This window comes from Schistocerca cancellata, chromosome 5, assembly GCF_023864275.1.
Source record: "Schistocerca cancellata isolate TAMUIC-IGC-003103 chromosome 5, iqSchCanc2.1, whole genome shotgun sequence".
NCBI lineage: Eukaryota > Metazoa > Arthropoda > Insecta > Orthoptera > Acrididae > Schistocerca > Schistocerca cancellata.
In genome coordinates, this window is record NC_064630.1 from 346,128,374 (window position 1) to 346,143,376 (window position 15,003).

Sequence of the window (15,003 nt, forward strand, 5' to 3'; positions counted from 1 at the left end):
GATGAGAAAAGCTGTACAAGTTAACAATGAAGTCATAGAATTATTGAAAATATAGTAAAGCGTGTGCAAATAAAATTTGTCTGGAAAATATTTCACTTGCTTTAGGATAGGCAACTCAAGATGTGGATGATGTAAGCTGATTTTGTCAGGCTGTGTATAAATATCTGTAATGTAGAACTTTAACACATATCATTTTCATTCAATTCTCGAAGTCTCTCAACTCAGTCAGCATCAAGAGGCTATCAGTTGGATTTACTCTTGGCATACCCGAAATTTATACAGCGAGTATGGGCTGAGCATTTTATTACGGCTATAGTGACTGTTAGTCGACAGTAATGTGATATCGGTCGGCTGAGTTACTGCCGGGGAAAAATTCTATCCCATGGATTTAGGTTGATTATGGAGCATGTACAGGCATCAGCCCATTTTGTATACAGGGACGGAAGTTATGGATAACTACCGTTCTCCAGTTCTCTGCCTCTCGTATGTTTTGGATGTGTAACCTAAGCTACTGACTTAAATCCAATTTTAAGTGGGGTTTTTAATTATTGCATCAGCGAGTTGCACAGATTAGGATAAGTCGGCACTGTAGCTTCCATGCAGACTTTCCTCCATAGGGTTTCTCTCTCGCTATTAGTCTTATTTTATTTGCTTATCTAATTCGAGGCCCTATTAATTTTATTTCACTGCTAATCTTTGATTATCCTGTAGTGAAATTTTGTGCTTATGGAATATCGTCTGAGTTATGTGACTGGATTCGTGATTTGCTGTCAGAGAAGTTACATTTGGTAGTAATTCAGGGGAGGTCAACGAGTAGAACAGAAGTGATTTCTGGCGTTCCCTGAGGTAGTGTCATAGGCCCCTTGCTGTTCCTTATCTATATAAACGATTTGGGAGACAGTCTGAGCAGCCGTCTTAAGTTGTTTGCAGATTACGCTGTCGTTTATTGATTAATAAAGTCATCTGAAGATCACCAAAAATTGCAAAACGATTTAGAAAAGATATTTGTATGGTGCAACAATTGGAAGCTGACCCTAAATAATTAAAACTACGAGGTCATCCACATGAGTGCTAAAACGCATCCGTTACACTCCTGTTACACGTAAATTAGTCAAGTCCAAAGACCATAAATTCAACATATACCTAGGAATTACAATTGAGAATAACTTAAACTGGAAAGAACACACAGAAAATGTTGTGGGGAAGGCAAACCGAAGCTTGCGTTTTATTGGCAGAACACTTAGAGAATATAACAGATCTCCTAAATAGACAGCCTACACTTCGCTTGTCCGTCCTGTTTTGCGGTCTCGGATCCTTACCAGATAGGATTAACATCAAGAAAGTTCAAAGAAGATCAGCATGTTTTCTATTATTGCAAAATATGGGAGAGAAGGTCATGGACATAATACAGAATTTGGAGTGGAGGTCGTTAAAAAAAAAAGGCGTTTTTCGTTGCGGCGGAACCTTCTCACGAAATTTAAATCACCAACTTTCTCCTCCGAATGCGAAAATATTTTGTTGACACCGACCTACCTAAGGAGAAATGATCATCATAATAAAATAAGGGGAATCAGAGCTCGCACGGAAAGATATAGGTATTCCGTTTTTACCGCGCGTGGTTCGAAATTGGGGTAATAGAGAATTATTGCGAAGATGCTTCTATGAACTCTCTGCCTGGCACTTAAGTGTCATTTGCTGAGTATCCATGTAGATGAAGATGTAGAAATATTTGATTTCTTTAAGAGTGAAATAATGAAATTAAAGGCAACTAACGCCTGATCCGCCTTTTTCAACTTTAGAATAGATAAAAGTTTTATTAAAAGAGGAACTGATTTTCATTTTAAGACCTTAACTTGTCCTACAGCTTTCTTGGTCAGGTAGTTTAAAGATAACTTGGTATACCATCAAGCCATTCTTTGCTGTGTCGGTGTTGCTCTTTACATACAGTGGTCACTTAGACGAAAGGACATTGTTGTTACACTAAGTGCAGTAGACGCAGCTTGAGTGCACATGCTCTATAACATGAATAGAATCTAATTTCAGAAGACCCCCCTTAGCGCTGACCCTGGACCAGTCCCGTAAATTGGTTTCTTGTAGATACGACCAGTCACAACGGCACAATGAAGTACCTCTTAGGGTATAAATAGACGTATAGAGCGTCGAATTCCATCTCGTGCGTGGAGGAGTATTAGCCTGCAGCTGCAAAACATACTCGCTCCTTGCTTGTGTATTTGCTGCAAATGAGTGGTGTGTATATCTATATTTTTGGGATTTGTATAGAGAATCTATTAGGGAAGTGATAATTCTTTTGGTACAGTTCGTGTGATGATTCATTGCATTATGTGTAGTCTTTGTTGGATGTTGGTCCATTTGTTCGTACTGAATTCTGTGTAGCAGTATTTTGATTTGAGCTCTCGCTTACATTGATAGGCACAGTCCGGTGTGGCGGAGAGAGGCAAGAAACGGTTGAGGGCAATATCATTCTATGGAATCAGACCACTCCGCATCGGAACTGTCTGTGGGAGAGGCGTCCGCAACAACTGCATAGCTCGAAACTCGGGACACAGAAGCGACAGCTGAATAAATCGAAAGAAGCGAAATTTGCGAGACAGACTTGTCAACTGGCAGAGCAGTACGAATTTAGAAAAAACGGGTGATAGTCTCCACTGGGAAATAAATTCTAGAAAGGCCATAAGAAAGAGACAGAAATGCAGTAGAAAGAGCCAAAAAGGCAGAAGAGGACAGAAACAAGGCATCAGCAGGCAGAGGAAAAGCCGAAACAGGCAGAAACTGATTAGGAACCAGATGGCGCTGCACAAAGAGGCTGATGATAGCACTAAATCTGTTGTGGCGCTTCGTCAGCAATATAGGACAGTGAGAGAATCGTGTCAGTCATCGATGTCCGTGTTTGACAACGGACAGAACTTTGATAATAAGCATTTTTTTCTCACTGAAAAAAGTATTCGCCTATTCCGCAGACGGAGACTTGCAGATCAAAACCAGGCTAGGCAAATTCAGTGTCAGCCTTTCTAACTATCGGCCAATCCTGAGACAGTTATAATCCATGAAATTACAATGAAATAAATACCCTTACCTGCATACAGGCATTGATATAAGTCAACGGGGACAGTTGGAAATGTGTCCCCGACCGGGACTCGAACCCGGGATCTCCTGCTTACTTGCAGACGCTCTATCCATCTGAGCCATCAAGGACATAGAGGATAGTGTGACTGCAGGGACTGATCTCTGGCACGCCTCCCGTGAGACCCATATTCGCAACTTATGGTCCCGTACTATATTCATAGTGCCCCTGACCATCATACTCATTACTCGCAGATTTACCGCCGATTCCAGTAAGAGTTCAGGCACTGTTTGAGCATCCGCACAGAAGAAGATGGTCAAATGGCCGTTGAGCATTAACTACATACATATGAAGATGGTCTCTTACCATCTTCATATACAGGGTGAGTCACCTAACGTTTCCGCTGGATGTATTTCGTAAACCAGACCAAATACCGACGAATCGATTACACAGACCGAACGTGAGGAGAGGGGCTAGTGTAATTGGTTAATACAAACCACAAAAAAATGCACGGAAGTATGTTTTTTAACACAATCCTACGTTTTTTTAAATGGAACCCCGTTAGTTTTGTTAGCACATCTGAACATATAAACAAATACGTAATCAGTGCCGTTTGTTGCATTGTAAAATGTTGATTCCATGCGGAGATATTGTAACCTAAAATTGACGCTTGGGTACCACTCCTCCGCTGTTCGATCGTGTGTATCGGAGAGCACCGAATTACGTAGGGATCCAAAGGGAACGGTGATGGACCTTAGGTACAGAAGAGACTGGAACAACACATTACGTCCACATGCTAACAGCTTTTTATTGGTCTTATTCACTGACGCACATGTACATTACCATGAGGGGTGAGGTACACGTACACACGTGGTTTCCGTTTTCAATTACGGAGTGGAATAGAGTGTGTCCCGACAAGTCAGGCCAATAGATGTTCAATGTGGTGGCTATAATTTGCTGCACACAATTGCAATCTCTGGCGTAATGAATGTCGTACACGCCGCAGTAAATCTAGTGTAATGTCGCCGCAGGCTGCCACAATACGTTGTTTCATATCCTCTGGGGTTGTAGGCACATCACGGTACACATTCTCCTATAACGTACCCCACAGAAAGAAGTCCAGAGGTGTAAGATCAGGAGAACGGGCTGGCCCATTTATGCATCCTCCACGTCCTATGAAACGATCGTCGAACGTGTACCTCACCCCTCATGGTAATGTACATGTGCGTCAATGAAAAAGACCAATAAAAAGGTATTAGCATGTGGACGTAACGTGCTGTTCCAGTCTCTTCTGTACCTAAGGTCCATCACCGTTCCCTTTGGATCCCTATGTAATTCGGTGCTCTCCGATACACACGATCGAACAGCGGAGGAGTGGTCCTCAAGCGTCAACTTTAGGTTACAATATCTCCGGATGTAATTAACATTTTACAATGCAACAAACGGCACTGATTACGTATTTGCTTATATGTTCAGATGCGCTAACAAAACTAACGGGGTTCCATTTTAAAAAACGTAGGTTTGTGTTAAAAAACATTTTTCCGTGCACTTTTTTATGGTTTGTATTAACCAATTACACTAGCCCCTCTCCTCACTTTCGGTCTGTGGAATCGATTCGTCAGTATTTGATGTGGTTTACGAAATATATCCAGCGGTAATGTTAGGTGACTCACCCTGTATATGTTATAATCTATGACAAGTAGCACGAGTGGAGAGATTATAACGAAAATGTTACCTATCGGAAGACAGTCTACCACTTTCGTGGAAATCGAAGCTGAAATTAGGAAAACATGTTGGTCGGTCACAGAAGAAATCAGGATGAGATTAAGTAGAATAAAATCCCGACCAATTGCCGCAACACGCTTTCAATCATATTCTCAGTATTTTGACGAGACATTGAAGGGGAATCAGCTTCTCAACCACCCATAAAATCCTTGAGATGCAACTTTTCATCAGGACAATTTAACTGAGCACAAAAGTTGTTGATTTGCCCTAAGAAGAGTGATTTAGAGGCGTTTAATGGAGATCTTACATGGAACACGTAACCTCATACAATAAAACGGCGTGTCTAAGATATTAAGGTGAAAAGGATATATTTTATGTGGTGGTTAGTATTGGTAAAAGCAATTTTAAGTTCAATTTTCAAAACTTTTATTCGAATTTAGAAATGAACATAAGATTATACATATTAATACGTCCGTAGTTATTAAGGTCGACGTGTCCGCCCCCGGTAGCTGAGTGGTCAGCGCGGCAGACTGTCAATCCAAAGGGCCCGGGTTCGATTCCCGGCTGGGTCGGAGATTCTCTCCGCTCAGGGACTGGGTGTTGTGTTGTCCGAATCATCATCGTTTCATCCCCATCGACACGCAAGTCGCCGAAGTGGCGTCAAATCGAAAGACTTGCACCAGGCGAACAGTCTACCCGACGGGAGGCCCTCGTCACACGACATTTCATTTCATTTCAAGGTCGACGTAACCTATTGAACCAATCACTGCGAAAACTGGACTGTGTTATGTCTATGTCTATATAAACAGTTGTATACAAGCAATGTTGAATATCTTTGATAAAATATTTTATAGCTTCATCCATCATATTCGTAGGAACCTATACAGGAATTGCAGTACTTTTAACTAGATATTTATGCCTAAACAAAACAACTGAAAATTTAGCTCAATGTATATTTTTTATTGCATTGTGAGTAATGTATGGCCCAAATGTCGAGGTATTATTTCACAGATTACCTGAGAAAAGGCTACATAACTGTCACAAAATGTGTATTCTGGGAAAACGAATTTCAAGATTAAACTTATATTTTCTGCACTTATACATTTTCAGAATGCTCCAGTAGTGTGCTCAGGATGATCTTTGTTCTCAAGACTTGTCTTGTAACTTCTATTCTTTTGTCTTGTTCCCAGTGATAGGCCCGGAACAGACATTTCAGCTTTATACACACGACCACAGTCAGTTTCCTCAAGAATAGTTACAGTGAATGCAACAGCCATGGAGGTCAGAAGCTGTAGCACTTCCACTTTCCTTATGTTTCCATCATTGAAAACAAGTACAGCGTCTTATATTGGAAGTTTTACAGCTGTAGATGACGAAAATATTGTCTTAGGGGCAATGCACGTTCAGAGACTTATTAGGATTGCGTTTTGCCATGAAAACATTTCCTCAGTAGGTCAGGATTTGCCGGTAACCTAAATGTGGATATAGTAGCGTTAATTAGACACTGTGAAACGTCCCCTTAGAAAAATTATGCATGACTGTGCTTAAACTGACACACAATATATTTGGCGCAACGCAATCTGACTTTCAAAAATCCCTACAAAAGAATGGCCCTGACTAACATTAACCTATACGTTTCACAAATCACTTACCTCACAAAAATCTTCGTTACTCGAACTACTGCAACACAGCGAGCGCCACTACTGCCAGCTAAATAAAAGATTCAAACTACGGAAGTCACTAACTACTGATAGACATAGTTAGCAAATGAAAGATTTTAATAGAGAACAAACAATGTATTTACCTTAATAATCATAATAAATATAGCAGTTCATGCCATCCAATCTTACAAATTTCAAATCTGCGCCATTTCTCTCCCCACATCCACCACTGCTGGCGGTTCACCTCCAACTGCGTAACGCTACGCGCTGTTCACATCCAGCTGCCCAACACTACAATGGCAGGCAACAATGCAAACTAGCCACAGACTGCACACAGCACAGCCAGTGATTTTCATACAGAGCGCTACGTAACGTTTCCAATAAGAAAACATAAACAGCCGACTTACATAGCCCCCACGCTCCCCACAAAAATAATTTTACAAATTGTTTTGGGCAGTAGCCAATAATGATTTGATAAATTTTTTTCAAAATTACAATAACAAAGAAATCAAATGCACACACTTATTGATACAATGTTGGTCACAAGCTAAAATTTTCTCACAGTCCATAAAGACAGTCCTGATCATTCATCACAGTAAAACTGCCGTTTCTTTTCTCAAAGTCTGAGTAGTAAAAGAGAATGCACATGGAAGTAGTGGATTTCCATGCCATCTTGAAGAAGTAGTGTTGTCCTTCCAACAGAAAGACAGTGCTGACTCTTGACATGCACACAGGTAATGGGCCACAACAGAGCAAACCCACAGCAGAGTCAGTCGAAGTTATGAAGAATATTGGTAGGTAGTCCATCACAGAGCAGACCCACTGCAGTCCTGGTAGAGATTACGGTATTGGTGAGCCACCAGAGCTGCAGACCCACTGCAGTCCTTGTAGAAATAATGGTATTGGTCAGCCATCAAAGATCGAGACCCACTGTAGTCCTTGTAGAGATGGCCAGCAGCCATCTGCTGCGACTGTGCAGGTGCAGAATCACCATCGAAGAGTCTTGCGGACAATATAGCAAGTCCATAAACCACCACTTGTGCACTCACAAAGTTTTTGGAATTGTCCGTAGAACCAGCAATGCTGTTATCCAGTCCCTTGCTGAATTATCAACACACGGGAAAACACTAACAGTCCCTACTTCTCACATACAGTGAAATGTAACTTACAAGTTACTTAATGTGATGAACTGGTGTCAATTACAATTTTATAACATAAGAATACAATTACAAAGGTACAAAATACATCATTAAAGAACATAACAGTACAGATAAAATTTGTAGTAACACACGCTTTACAAAAGAATAGAAATTAGCATATACATCAATATTACAGGAATTATGAGATAAGTATATACATAAAAGATCAGAATAACTTTCGAAACATCAACTTCACATATGAGCATTAAAACAGAACAGAATTAATAATGTCTAAACATCTTTACAAAGTAAATAACATAGTATTAGAAAAATTCTACAACATAACAACATCAGCTAAACACATAAAGACAGGAAAAACACAAATATACAAGAGTACACAAACACATAGCAGAATACCACAGGGGGAAAGGACAGGGTTTGTTTTCAGTGTAACATTTGGTACTGCAGTATTTTGCAAATAAAACCTTTTTTTTCTTGGAGATCTCCCTTCGTTCATCATTATTCCCAAAAAGTCCTATCTATACCTGCTTTCTGTACTTTTTTCGTATAACTTCTCAATGCATTTCTTCCAATTCATGACAACTCATTCTCTTTTATAGTCTACCCCCTCTTAAGATAACTAAAAACTACTGAGCTCAGATGCTAAACTATGGGATGAGGCAATGCAGCACCATAAAACAATTAATACCAACAGCAATTTTAAAAAATGGAAATTGTCAAAGCAAGCTGCAGTAAATCTAAATTACCAAGCAATGCAACATTACAACTAATATGAGCCAATGTACAGCAACAAGAAAAATAAATCAGTAGTAAAACTAACTTAACAGAGTTATACAAAGGGAAATTTAGTAGCACTATGCCTGGCAAACAGCAGCAGAAAATGTAATAACTTATATCTAAACATGACAAAGCTCAAGCAAAAAAAAATTACACTTAAGATGGCCATGTCTAATACCTATGTCACATCTTAATACTAGGGTGATGCATCACGAGAACTTACGCTAGCAGATAAGTTACCAAATCGTAAAAAAATTATTTATGCAATTCCTGTGAAGGGAAATGTCTATTTATGTGCCCTCATTTTCTTGGAAGTAGATCATAAATTTATTATTGACTGGATCTGTAGGCATAAAATATCTATATTAGTAAACCTATTAAATTTTATTTTAACCAATGCTGCAGTGCAGCTAGAAACTAGATATTAAACAAAATGAGTAAATAAGTACATAAAGCAAGCCATATGGCATTTCTCTCAACTAGCAAGACAATAGCCGTGAAATATTTCTCATCGTTTCATTAGGCATTTTAGTTAATATCATAAATTAAGAGCTCCACTGTATAATCATATGTTTTCAAGTTTGAGCGTGTCGTATTTGCGATGCTTTCTACAAAGAAATGTCAATAGCGAGAATAATGGCCTCTTTTTTTTCACCTAATGGCTTTCTTTTTTCAGAAGACTATCTCTCAGCTGAGCGCCAAAAACGCATTACGTCAAGATCACTTACCTTTCTTACTGAAATATTTACGACAGCAGTTTCCGCTACAGTGACAGTCTGATGTAAAAATATTTTCACAGGTTGAGAATTTGCGTTACAAATGTGTAGAAAATAAAATCCTATAAATATAACAGTGTCCAAAAAATTTTCGACAGCATTGTAATACATTCACGCATGTACACACATTTCATAATTCTTAAAGTACGATTCTTGGTTTCCAACTTCCTTTTCCACAAATCAGAGTCCCTAACCACTACTCATTATTCCTTACCTTATTATACATATACATATTCGTCGACACATCTACAATATTTCATCATAATAACTACATAGCATAATCAGATTCCTCATATAACATCAGATTATTGATCATAAACATACCTCAACAGCTTAATACACATCGTCGTCGTAAAAATAACATCATAACACCTCAGTCAAATCTCAAAAACGTCGTAGCTTTCTGCAATAATGTCAAAACCTAAAAAAAAATATTCTGCTCATTTCAATAGTGTCATCTACCTCAAACGTACTTTAAAATCATGCTCCCTTACCAAATACATCATTCAAAGCTCTCATAGTATCACAATGGTTCCGAAAAAAATATGAACAGTTCACAAACTACAGACAAAATACAATTTCATAAGTGTGAAGTTATCCAACGGTGTAATTGCGTAAACATGTGTCACTGATGTAGTAAAAAAATGTTTCTCTCTCAGTTAAATGATCAGATAGCTGTGTAATTTGTGTGTTAGAGAAATATGGTACCGATGTGTAAAGTTGTATAAGTAAATACCATATTAGCTAGGGCTCCTTGTGCTTGCCAAACACATAGTACACAAAGTAAGCGTGTACCCCCCTGAGGATTAATGTAATTATACCCTCAGGTGTTACAGATTACAGTAATGGAATGAAATGTATCACGGAAAACCTATGTATTGTTGTACTTCAAATATCTTTAAAAGTTAATGATTTAAGTACAAAATTAGTCACTCAAATACGTGTGCTGTAGCGCTAAACTGTGCGTCTTGTTGTAAGATAATCTCTGTGGAAGTGTCGTAGTTATCGTCCTCCGAAAGCTAAGTTCTGCAGGAGCCAATGTACTTACCTCATGATAAACAAAAGTGAAATGCTTTGTGTATAGATATCTTAGTTATTACGCTTACTGCCGTGATGATGAAAGTACTGTGCTGTAACGTATTGTTGTGCTACAGAAAAGGCAGTCTCATTGTAGCTATACCACAAAAGTTACTATTAAAACATGTTTTACTTTCCAGAATAATACAGAAAAACAGCGCAGATATAAAACAGATACAGTGCAAAAGCAGTAATATGAATTGTGTCACTCATTAGTAGAGTCGTGTTAAAATCGTGTAGCTGTCACATAAACTAACCACTGTCTCATCTGGTATCTCACAGAAAGGACTTTAAATCCAGAATGTATTTTCAAGCAAACCAAAATGTTGCATTAAAATCTCATTAGCAGTACCAGTATATGTACTAAGTATGTAAGCCTTATAGTCGTTACATAATCGTGCAACTAACAAGCAAGAACGTGCACACACAATAACACTGTGACGTCTGTTCAATTTAACAATGCATTCATAATATCTGTTTAAATAAGTTCTCTTGGTTCTTGATTGGATATTTAACTTCAAACATTGTTGCAGATAACAGTTTCTAAGTCTGACAAAGCGTACTAGAAATGTGAAGTGAAAAGTTTTATGGCAAAGACAAAGTTAAAAACCAGATTATCTTTCAATAAACGGTTTTACATGTGAAATGTGGTGTAAACCTTTACTCTTCCTAGTTTCAGCTTCAACGCAATTATCATGAGGTGTACGTTGGATTCTGTAAGGTCCATTGTAAACTAGAAAGAATTTATGACACAAGCGTTTCTTCTTATGTGACAATGAATGAGCTTTAATGAGAACTTTCTGACCAATATATAATTTCTTTGCATTTGCTTTACCGCGTTGTTTTCTCCTTTTGTCTGCTGCAGACCCTGGCAGGGTCGCCATATGAAACGACCCCTTAGAAAAATTATACATGACTGTTCTTAAACTGACACACAATATTTTTGACGCAACGCAATCTGACTTTCAAAAATCCCTACAAAAGAATGGCCCTGACTAACATTAACCTATACGTTTCACAAATCACTTACCTCACAAAAATCTTCGTTACTCGAACTACTGCAATACAGCGAGTGCCACTACTGCCAGGTAAATAAAAGATTCAAACTGCTAAAGGCACTAACTACTGATAGGCATTGTTAACAAATGAAACATTTTGATAGAGAACAAACAATGTATTTACCGTAATAGTGTTCAAAAGTCATAATATATATAGCAGTTCGTGACATCCAGTCTTACAAATTTCAAAACTCCGCCATTTCTCTCCCCACATCCACCACTGCTGGCGATTCACCTCCAACTGCGCAACGCTACGCGCTGTTCACATCCAGCTGCCCAACACTACAATGGCGGACAACAATGCAAACTAGCCACAGACTGCACACAGGACAGCCAGTGATTTTCATACAGAGTGCTACGTAACATTGCCAATAAGAAAACATAAACAGCCTACTTACAACCGAGTAATGAATTTATTGTCGCTGTAGGAATAGTCATTGCACAGACAGTTGCGAAAAGGGACGTGGTTGGAAAACATCAAACAACTTACATATTTTTTTCATCACACAAATGAAGAATTTAACTTCCTATACACCGGCCGGTGTGGCCGAGAGGTTCTAGGCGCTTCAGTCTGGTACCGCGCGACCGCTACGGTCGCAGGTTCGAATCCTGCCTCGGGCATGGATGTGTGTGATGTCCTTAAGTTAGTTAGGTTGAAGTAGTTCTAAGTTCTAGGGGACTGATGACCTCAGCTGTTAAGTCCCATAGTGCTGAGAGCCATTTGAACCATTAACTTCCTACATGATTTTGAAAATGAAACTTCTGAAAACAGTTGTCAATAAGTTTTACTACTGAATGCAGACAAAATGTAAACATGAAATTTTTGGTCTCATTTCTGCATACACACCCTAAGATGGTCTTAACCGATCTAGATAATTACGTATTAGAAGGTAAGGAAATGGGCTCTGCTTTCAACAGGAATCAGTGTGAAAACTCGCGGAAGAAGCAGTGGACATACGATAGGCAAGACAATAATGAGAGCTGCCCGACAGAACAGAACAGGAATATGCATAATCAGAGGCAAAGGATCCAACCAGGAAGTGATGTGCGAAGACCATCGGAGGAACAAAACCACATGGGGGTAGAAATCACTGAACTAAGGAACCCTGCCAGAGATCGTAATTAACGAGCTTAACTATGTAACGAGCAGAAAATGAGCGCAGGCAAGGCTATGTCTTCAATCTAAGTATAAAAAATGGCTCTGAGCACTATGGGACTTAACAGCTGTGATCATCAGTCCCCTCGAACTTAGAACTACTTAAACCTAACTAACATAAGGACATCACACACATCCATGCCCGAGGCAGGATTCGAACCTGCGACCGTAGCAGTCGCACGGTTCCGGACTGCGCGCCTAGAACCGCGAGACCACCGCGGCTGGCCAATCTAAGTATAATTTAGTATTATTTGTGATCAGCATTAAACTTACTTTGTTCGTCTTTCTTGGTTATTGACCTCTCTTCTTGTGGTTACCACTTCTTGAGCAGACGTGTGTAGCTTTCTTGTGGCAAACAACGACTAGCTGTTTGCGTACAGCGTCGGAGATAGACGGACATACCGAAATACACTATGTCATCAAAAGTATCCGGACACACCAAAAACGTACGTTATTCATATTTGGTGCATTTTGCTGCCACCTACCGCCAGGTCCTCCACATCAGCGACCTCAGTAGTCATTCGACATTGTGACAGAGGAGAATGTGTCATACGTCTGTAAGCGAGATTTCCACACTCCTACACATCCCTAGGTCCACTCTTTCCCATGTGATAGTGAAGTGGAAACGTGAAGAGACACGTACAGCACAAAAGCGTACAGGCCGACCTCGTCTATCGACTGACGGAGATCGCCGACAGTTGAAGAGGATCGTAATGTGTAATAGACAGACAACTATCTAGATCATCACACAGGAATTCCAAACTGCGTCAGGATCCACTACAAGTACTATGACAGTTAGGCGCGAGGTAGAGAAAACACGGTAAAAGACAAACGACGCCATGCTTGGTGTAAGGAGCGTAAACATTGGTCGATTAAACAGTGGAAAAACGTTGTGTGGAATGACAAACCAGGGTGCACAATGTGGCGATCCGATGGCACGGTGTGGGTATGGCGAATACCCGGTAAACGTCATCTGCCAGCGTTTGTAGTGCCAACAGTAAAATTAATTCGGAGGCGGTGGTGTTGTGGTGTGGTCTTGTTTTTCATAGAGGGGGCTTGCACCCCTTATTGTTTTGCTTGGCACTATCACAGCACAGGCCTACATTGATGTGTTGAGCACCTTCTTGCTTCCCACTGCTGAAGAGCAATTCAAGGATGGCGATTGCATTTTTCAACATGATCGAGCTTGTTCATAATGCACGGGCTGTGGCGGAGTGGTTACACGACAATAATATCCCTGTAATGGACTCGCCTGCACAGAGTCCTGACCTGAATCCTATAGAACACTTTTGGTATGCTTTCTAACGCCGACTTCGTGCAAGGCCTCTCCGACCGACATCGACACCTCTCCTCAGTGCAGCACACCGTGAGGAATGGGCTGCCATTCCCCAAGAAACCTTCCAGCATCTGACTGAACTATGCCTGCGTGGGTGGAAGCTGTCATCAGGGCTAAGGGTGGGACAACACCATATTGAATTCCAGCATAACAGAGGGATGACGCCACAAACTTGTAATTAATTTTCATCCAGATATCCGGATGCTTTTGATCACATAGTGTAAGTCAAGGGCTCACAACCAAGTCTGACCGTCGCAAAACTGTTTGGCGCGAAAATATTACACTCTGTGAGCATAGAATCAGTTTTATATGTGTTCTACAATGTAGTACTGTCATCGTCAACGAGAATACATTACTCTTGCAGAAGCGTTTACGTGAGGTAACAACATAGTGACCGTTCCTCTAAGACTGTTCCCTTTGCGGGATGTCTCATATTATTCTTTCGAATGTCTAGTCCATGTCCTGAGTAATTATAGCTTAAGTGAAGAGATATAATATGTATTTGGATAAAAAGCTCCGTTTTTTATGTTCTTGTCTTTGGACGTAGTTAGTTGTGGCTACATTTTGAATGCGACATGAGGAGTAAATACAGCTGTTCTTTGTTTCCGTACGGACACTACAGACTCCAGAAGTTATTTAGGGTTATTCGGCCTGCCACAGTTGCTTAGAATGGCCTACTGTATTGCTGAGATTTTTCAAAGTCGGGCGGGGCCAGTTTTGCTGGGCGAGCACTGAGTAATTCTCCGTGTCTGTTAAGAGGTGTGTCCATCTAAATGTCATGTTTTCTCTGGGCTAGTTGTCTTGCCTAAGTGGCCTGATAATGTTGCAATGAACTCATCTCCCCTGAGGCGGTCGCCACTATGAGGAAGCATTCTGTGGCCGACAAGTGTATGTAACGGAGCCATTTTCTGGGAGAAGGAAATTTCCCATTGTCAATGGGCACAAAGTAAAGCAACTCATGTTAGTCGATATGCCAGTTTCCTGTAATCATCCTTTCATGGAGAACAGATTCCTACTATTCATTTTTCATTAAGAAAAACAAACAACAGTTGATTCATCAGTTTCTCATAAATCCTTTTTTTATCTTCTGCACACCTTCTGGTTGGTGAAACATGGGATTTTATTTTAGTACGTCAATCAAATGAGCCTGACTTACGTATTTATTATTTTTATGGAAGAAAGATTCCTACTCCTA

At 40.0% G+C, this 15,003-nt stretch overlaps 1 protein-coding gene across 1 annotated transcript in view; it reads right to left on the bottom strand.

The window, feature by feature from the left end:
* Nucleotides 1-15,003, bottom strand: part of LOC126188532 (max-binding protein MNT-like) — a 63,775-nt gene that overhangs the window by 17,586 nt on the left and 31,186 nt on the right. The window lies entirely within an intron of this gene.